Raw genomic sequence first — 8,899 nt, forward strand, 5'->3', positions numbered from 1 at the left:
TATTCTTGGATAAAGTGACTTACTTTAATCCTACAAAGATTAGGATTATTTTATACCCACTTTGTTGGAATATTTAAAAGGAAAACCTTGGACAAATTCTTGGACACGGTTTTGGACAATTTTGTGACGTCGTGGATTATAAAGAGGAGGCTGCTTCATGTTTTAGGTTTTAATTTTCATTCTTTAATTATCTTGTTGATAATTCATATCATGTATTTAATTATTTAGATCATGATTTTGAATATTATCGGCTAAACGCCATCTTTTTGAGGTTAAATACAAGAACATGAGTACTGTTATTTTGAATTAAATTTGTTTCATTTACTTATTATTATTGGTTGTTTGTTTATTTTTATTTAATTATTTGATTGATTGATCACCCAAAAACTACATCTATTGTCAACGTTGTGATCTCAGGAAGAGGGAATTAGGAGATTGAATGTGGGAATAAACAAAGTAAGGTTTGTATTCTTTTATAAAATAAGGAATTCAAATGAGCATCTAGGGCAGGGATGCACTTAGATGCCTTACTTGATTTAAACGTAGGATAATAGCTTAAAGAACTTAATTGGATTATTATATCCCCGCTCAACGATGTAGTTGTAATGTCTAACGTAGGTAAATAGTTAGAGTTTGGGAGACCATGATCATGCAATTATCCCTATGAATCACCAACCAAGATAAGCAAGTTAACTAATGAAGTTCAATAACATAGTATGTTTGTTTGAAGTGCTTTAACCTTGGGCTTTACTCCATTGATTGTTTCAAGACTTTACTTTATGGATTATTTACTTTATTTGCAATTTACAATATTCAACACACTTTTTGGTTACCTTTGCGTCAAATTAATCTTAGAAGTTAAACTAGAATTGAATCGTTGTTAAATCAAGTCCCTGTAGGATCGATATTTGGCTTCTTGAAGGCCACTTTACTACTTGATAAGACCACATACACTTGCGTGTGCACTTGGGCGTTGTCAAGTTTTTGGCACTGTTGTTGGGGACTTGTAATTTGGCAACTGTTTATTTTAGTTTTACTTTTAGATTTATTTAGTATTTTTACGCTTAGTCTTGGTTGTGTTTTTGCTGGAAATAGGTTTATAAAAGCTGGCAAGGGATCAGGACTTGGTTGAACCAAGCACTGAACCTAAGTAACTTTCCATCAATATAGTACAAAAGCAAACCTTCTCCCCTAAATTCTGCAAATTCAAGAAGACCAAGAGAATCCTGCCATCACAGCTGATGAATAAGCAGCCCGTAGGACAGGCAGAGAAGTGGCAATCCCACTTCCAACCAATTTGACCTCCCCATTTCAAAAGCCGACAATAGGAGGCAATTTCAAGTTTTAACAAAATATTGTACAGTTTTTGATCAGCAGTCGATAGTTCACAAGGCTTTTACACGAAGATCCACAGGTTCAGTTGTAGAATTTTCTGGGAATTAGTGATAAATCCATTCCTAAGGGTATGAATACAAATTATATAAGGATGAATTTGTTCCTCTTTTCACTGATTGGAGAAGCAAAATCATGGTTGAATGAGAAACCAGTAAACTCAATCACCTCATGGGATGACATGGCCAGAAAATTCCTTATTCGGTTGTTCCCATCTGGTATGATTGCAAGACTTCGCAGTGAGATAGTGTGCTTTAAACAAAAACTAGAAGAGAATTTTTATCATGCTTGGGAGCGATTCAAGGCTCTTCTTCGGGACTGTCTACATCATCAATGGTCTAATGAGGTACTTGCTCATACATTTGTAGGGCTCTTGATCACAATACAAAAATTTTGCTAAATTCAACTGCAGGTGGTCAAGCTCTTGTGATGACTTATGATGATTTGTACACTTTATTGAACCGCATAGCTCAAGAGAACCCAGAATGTCATTCAGACTCGAAGAGTGCCACGAAAAAAATTGCTAGTGTATTGGAGATGGACCAATTCACAATGTTATCAGCTCAGGTTTCTGCATTACAAAAATTGATAAACACTCAGTTCAGCAGCCTGAAAGTTGGAACTACACAACCTACCACAGCAGTCAATGCAGTTCAGTAAACTAGTGGTTAGTGTGAGGTTTGTGGAAATAGTGGCCATGCAGCTACTATGTGTGCTTTAAATCTGGAATCTGTAATGTATGTGGGCAATGCTCAAAGGCCAAATTATGGTAATGCCTACAATATAAAGTGGCACACTCAGCCTTGGAATGCTCAACAACATCAAATTCAGCAACCACAAGCACAAAGAAATTAGTCAACTAGCAACTTGGAAGAGATGATGAAGCAAGTTCTAGTAAATGAAACACAGTTGGCTGTAGATGTAAAAAATCAGCAAGCGGCCCAAAGAAGCTTAGAGTTTTAGTTGGGGTAGTTACAACAAGCATTGAATACTAGGTCTCAAGGTGGGTTTCTTGGAGATACAGAAAATCTAAAATAAGTCATGGCAATCACTTTGAGGAGTGGTAGAGAGCTTCAAGGAAAACCTCCCAAGGCAACAAAGGAGGTAGATCTAGATTTGACTAACCCACAGGAAAATGGAAAAGTTGCTGAAAAGTCGAGGAAGTTTGAGTACTCCAAAGGAAAAGTTACTGAAGGAGTGAAGAAGATATCGCCACTTTCTTTCCCTCGGAGGCAAATAAAAGCGAATGAGGATGCCATGTTTAAGAAGTTCTTTGAAACGTTCAGAGAGTTTCACATTAAATTACCTTTTTTAGATGTTTTGCAGGGTATGCCCAAGTACGCTAAGTACTTTAGGGATGTGGTTGCGAATAAGGTAAAGTTGCAGATTATGGAAATGCTAGTACTTATTGGGGAGTGTAGCACTGTAATAATATAAAAAATGCCAAAAAAGCTTAAGGATCCTGGAAATTTTACTCTCCCCATACATTTTGGTAACAATGAGATGGTTTAGGAACTTAGTGATGTAGGGCCAAGTATCAACTTGATGCCCCTATATCTGTTCAATACATTGGGTTTGGGTGAGCCCAAACCGTGCACTGTGCGTCTATAACTTACAGACGGATCCATTATCTATCTGGAAGGAATCATTGAGGATGTCCTCATAAAGGTTTGTAAAATTATTATTCCTACTGACTTTATTATTCTAGACTTTCAGGAAGACGAACAGACACCAATTATCTTGGGGCATCTATTTTTATCAACTGGAGGAGCATTGGTTGATGTTAGAGAAGACACTCTTACGATGAGGTTGGGGGATATAATGTCCCAATATAAAGAATTATCTATGATCAATGTTATTGAATGGGACAAGTGTGGGGTGGCTAGTCCGACAAAGGCCTCTTCTAATACCCTCATTGAGCAGCCAAAGCCTCCAATACCGCATAACATGATACAAGTTAATGAGACTAAAAAGGATAATGTTAAAAAATATGTTACCCTTGAGAATACACACCCAAGAGGGGTGAAAATAATAAGAAGATGGAGACCAAAAGAGAACGACCAAGTCGTTAAGTTGGGTCGTGCCGCGACACTAAATCAGGCATTGCTTGGGAGGCAACCCAAGTTAAGTAAGTATGTTTTATTTTTCAGTTTTTAGTTTTTATTTCACGTAGTTTTTGTTTTTGATTGATTCACAGGTTTATGGGAAGTCTGAGTACCAGAAACTTGAGCTAAAGAGCATGGAAAAAACTGAGTGTGGGGTCCCCCGGATTCTATAAATGCAAAAGATGCTACTAGTTAGGCCTAGAGGCCACGGGGAGTATTTCTATCTCTTACTTTTAAGTTCACTTTGGGGACAAAGTAGATTTTCAAGTGTGGGGTAGGAAAATTCTCAATTTTTTGCTCAATTTAAAAATTTTATGTAAGATATTTGAGTTGGTGTTATTTTTTATTACATGATGCAAGTATTGTCATTGTATAAGAATTTTGAATTGTGTGAATTACTACTTTTGAGACACCTAGGCTCATCTTTGTGACTCTTGTTCTTGTTGGCTTAAATTTGACTTCATGTTATTATTTAGTTGGGAGTCTATGAAGATCTTATTGATTTGAGCATGTTCCATGTGTGATGTGAGGTATTTTGTACATTCCTTGTTTCATGTGACGTCTAGAACTTGTTTGGCATGTGTGCAAAGCGAAATAAAGAGTTTGGTGTTAGGAGATGATTTAGGTATTTCTTTGATAATCTGATTTTATACCTTCTTTTTGACCTACCCTTGTGCATAATCCTAGTTAAACCCCATTGAGCTTTTTGCTTATTTTCTTTGGTGGTCTCATATGTAGCCTAATTCCCTTCGTTGATGGACCTTAATTTGATCCAAAAAACTCCTAAGTTCTTTAGTGTAAAATTGATTTAGTAAGGAGTTTGAAAATTAAGAGAAGAAAGGTGAAATTGATACCTCGAGGTAATAGTTATTGGTGTTGATAATTGATGTGTGGTAGTTGGGTGTGATAGACATTGAGCTAGAAATATTAGCATGGTTATGAAAAAACAAAGAAAAAAAATTGATTCATGTGGTAATAAACAATACTTCCACCATGTATTCATGAAAATGCTTAAAAGATATGGGGCAAAACAAAGGTGATGGGTGGATGGAAAAAGTGTAATTTAGTTGTTGGAGATTGGTTTTAAATGTATAACGTAGTGTATTAAAATACTTAAAGAGGTTAGTCTTATTCCAAAATAGTTCCTACCCATCCCTTAGCCTACATTACAACCCGAAAAAGACCTATTTGATCCTAAGTTCATCATTCTGATATTAGTGGAGTACTACACTAAGGGAAAGCCTATGATTCATTATGTGTAACTTGTTAATTCTTTGTGAGAGTGAACGTAATTCGATTCTTGTACCCATTGTGATAAATCGCATTATCGTGAGTGATTATGGGTAACTCTTTTGTTGTGAGGGGCACATGTTTGATGAATGTGGGTGATTTGTACAATGTCCTTTATTGATCAATAAGAATGATTTTTCCAACTAGTTGAGTCCATTCTTGAGGCTAGGATGTTTTGGAGTAGTGTTCATGAGTTATCAATTGTATAAATAACGTGCTTTGTGTAGAAACCTATATTTTGTGTAGTTATTGTAGTATTAGCTTGAGTGTCTTGCATTTCATAGAAGTGTGGAGTCTCCTCAACTTATGATTCTTAGAGTTAAGAGTTGTCCGAGGACGAACAAGGATTTAAGTGTGGGGTGGTGATGTTAGGTATATTTATGCATTCTATTGTTACTATTCTAGTTTATTTCACCTATTTTTTAGGATAACTTGAGTGCTTTATGTGTTAATATGATAAAAATGATCATATAAGTGTCCAAGTTCATGATTACAATTGTTTAAAGTGTTTCCAAACAAGTTTGTACTTAATTGAGTCATTTAGAGTTCAACCCAAAAAACTAGTTTTACTAGCTTGAGATATTATGAGTGGACCAACTTGTTTTTAATGTGCAAAGTTCAATTTGATTAAGTTAAGAGTCGGAGTGCTAAGTTGAAGATCATGGGAATTAGCCTTATTTTAGCTCTTGTTTTGATTCAACGTTGAGGATATTCTGTTGTTTTGATCTCTAATTTGTGGTGTATGATATTGTAGGAAGCTTTGTAAGCTGAATATGGTGATGTATTGATGATAAAAGGGCTTGAAATTCATTGAAAATACACTACAAAAGGCATAGAAAAAAGGAGGGACGTTCAACACTTAACCAGAATATTAGAGGCTAATTCCGGTGAGCCAACGCGATAGAAACGCGACGCACCAGTCCAGCAACTCTATAAACAACGCACCGCGTTGATGTGCCCAACGCACTGAGCATCGCGCTGCGTTGCTGTGTCCATGCACAACCAATTTCAATTCTTTGCTGACAAGGTTTGGGCATTGTCCTATTATTAATATAATTACATGGCATGCAATTTAAGGAATTTTTGGGGGAATATTCTTGGATCAAGTGACTTGTTTTAATCCTACAAAGATTAGAATTATTTATACCCACTTTGTGGGAATCTTCAAAAGGAAAACCTTGGACAAATTCTTGGACATGATTTTGGACAATTTTGTGACGTCGTGGATTATAAAGAAGAGGCTGCTTCACGTTTTAGGTTTTAATTTTCATTCTTTAATTAGCTTGTTGATCATTCATATCATGTGTTTAATTATTTGGATCATGATTTTGAATATTATTGGCTAAATGCCCCCTTTTTGGGGTTAAAGCCAAGAACATGAATACTATTATTTTGAATTAAATTTATCTAATTTGCTTATCATTATTGGTTTTTTATTTATTTTTTATTTAATTATTTGATGGATTAATCACTCGAAAAATACATCTATTTTCAATCTTGTGATCTCAGGAGAGGGAATATGGAGATAGAACATGGGAATAAACAAAGTAGGGTTTGTATTCTTTTATAAAATATGGAATTCAAATTAGCATATAGGACAGGGATGTACTTGGATTCCTTACTTGATTCAAACGTAGGATGATAGCTTAACTTAATTGGATTATTACATCCGCGCTCAACGATGTAGTTGTAATGTCCAACTTAGGTAAATGGTTAGAGGTTGGGAGACCATGATAATGCAATTAACCCTACGAATCAACAACCAAGATAAGTAAGTTAACAAATGAAGTTCAATAATATATTATGATTGTTCGAAGTGCTTTAACCCTGGGCTTTACTCCATTGATTGTTCCAAGAATTTACTTTACGCATTATTTACTTTATATACAATTTACAATATTCAAAATTCTCTTTGGTTACCTTTGCATCAATTAATCTTAGAAGTTAAACTAGAATTGAATCGTTGTTAGATCAAGTCCCTGTGGGATCGATACTTGGCTTCTTGAAGGACACTTTACTACTTGATAAGGCCACGTACACTTGCGTGTGCGCAATCAGTATAGACTGCATACATTTTACCTTCCCCAGACCCTACTTTGTGCGAATATACTGGGTATGTTGTTGTTGTTGAAATAAGTGAGTGATATTTCTTTCAAATTGTACTTTTGATGTTTTGAAACTTTTTTGTATGAGTGGTGAAAACAAATGGATTGTGATATGAAGAAATAGAGTCAAAATTTTATCAACGTTTAATGTTTTTAGCACTATCCGTTATACTTTTGAGGGTGTGCTTTGAAACTTTTTTGTTTGTGTGTGTTGAAAGTAAGTAGTATATGATATGAACAAATGGACGTGAATCATGATTTAAATTTGGTGAACTTAACGCTTAACATTTATGTTTTTAGCACTAACCCGTGATATTTTTTCATTATGTGCTTCCAAACATTTGAATTTTTATTATGTGTGTACTGAAAGCAAGTGGTATATGATATGAGGAGATGAAGAAAAAATCATGATTTAAATTTTTGAATTTTAATGTTTAATGATTTTAGCATAACCTTTTATATTCATAAAATGTTTATTATAGTGTTAATGAATTTATGTATAAATTTATACTTTCCGTGAATATACTGAATTAGATTTAATGCTAAGGATGAATTCGCTCTTAGATGGTCTAAATAGAAACGGGGAATGTGGTGATCTGTGAGAAAATCTATATATAATAAATAGGAGAGTTAAAAACAAGGTGATGTGGCACCTCTCTATGACCTTCATTCCTATTTATCTATTTTCTCTTTTAAAAACTATTTTTCTCATTTTTTTCTATAAAAAATCATATATATAACTCATATCTTTTCATCTTCATAACATTTACTCTTAATTAGTATTAGTAATATCCATAACTTCCAAAACTTCCATGTTTATAACTCTAATTATGTAATAAATAATTTTATGCCCCTTAAAATCCTGCATAAATGTTATTCCTATTTAAAAAAATTATTTTGAGTCATATTGACTATGATATATTTTGAAGTGCTAGCAATCGATAAGAACTTTAGATTTTGGCTCCTTCAAGGTATGAATAAAAAACCTCTTTAAAACATACTTTTAATTTCGTCTCTTTTTTCGCCTTATTTTTAGAATGATGTGAATATGTTATGTTGCAATATATTATATCTTGCCCATTTAACTCTTAACTACAGTATTTTCTTGCATTTTTCATGCATTATTTTTTTCTTTCGTTTGAGAATGATTTAGTTATGTTATATTGTAATAGAGTTCATCTTCCCCTTATAATTCTTAACTATAGTATTTCTTACATTTTTCATGCTTAATTATTATTTATTGATGATATTATAATAGAGTTCATCTTTCCCTTATAATTCTTAACGATAGTATTCCTTATATTTTTCATGCTTAGGTATCATTTTATTGATGATATTAACATTTTATATCTCCATGTTATTGTATTTATGAAAGTGAAAAAAGAAAGACAACTCATACGTACATTTTGCTTAAGAAACTATATATATTTCCTTAGACAAATTTTTGATAAGCCTATTGATAGAAAATGAGAATGTAAAGTTAGTTTGTAGTACTTTCAACAATATAGTTTAATTCATAAAAGTTATTTATTGACATATAAAAATGCAATCATCAAGTTTTCATTTTTTATTGTTGATTAAACTTCTCAATATTTTTAGGTTTTCATAAATCATTATAGTCAGTGATGGAGTCGAGATTTTCATTAAAGAGTTCAAAAGTGCACGCACGAACTAGCTGAAGGGGGTTCGAATGAACCCCAAATATATGCTAGCATCGCCTCTGATTATAATCATATGTTGACCTAAACTACCTTCAAGATTACTAACTAAAAAAATTATAAGAGATTTTTACGTTTGATAAATTATTTAGTAATGTTATTTGTAGGTGGCTAATGAAAAAACCACAAGAATCATGCATAATTTATTTATTTAATTATAATTTGATTACCATTATATTTATGTTTAATTAATAGTTGATTATATCATCATCAGTTATAGAAAAGCTTTCATCCCTATTGTTATGCGCCATTACATTACTTTTTTATATATGCTTAAATTTCCATAATT

The 8,899-nt window shown here is 33.3% G+C and overlaps 1 non-coding gene across 1 annotated transcript; it reads right to left on the reverse strand.

Moving 5' to 3' along the window:
• Positions 1-1,621: 1,621 nt before the first annotated feature.
• LOC124887534 lies at positions 1,622-1,732 on the reverse strand. The gene has a single exon (XR_007045303.1). It is a non-coding gene; the product is annotated as a small nucleolar RNA R71 (small nucleolar RNA).
• Between the last annotated feature and the right edge of the window lie 7,167 nt (positions 1,733-8,899).

The sequence above is a fragment of the Capsicum annuum genome, chromosome 9 (genome assembly GCF_002878395.1).
Source record: "Capsicum annuum cultivar UCD-10X-F1 chromosome 9, UCD10Xv1.1, whole genome shotgun sequence".
Classification (NCBI taxonomy): Eukaryota; Viridiplantae; Streptophyta; class Magnoliopsida; order Solanales; family Solanaceae; genus Capsicum; species Capsicum annuum.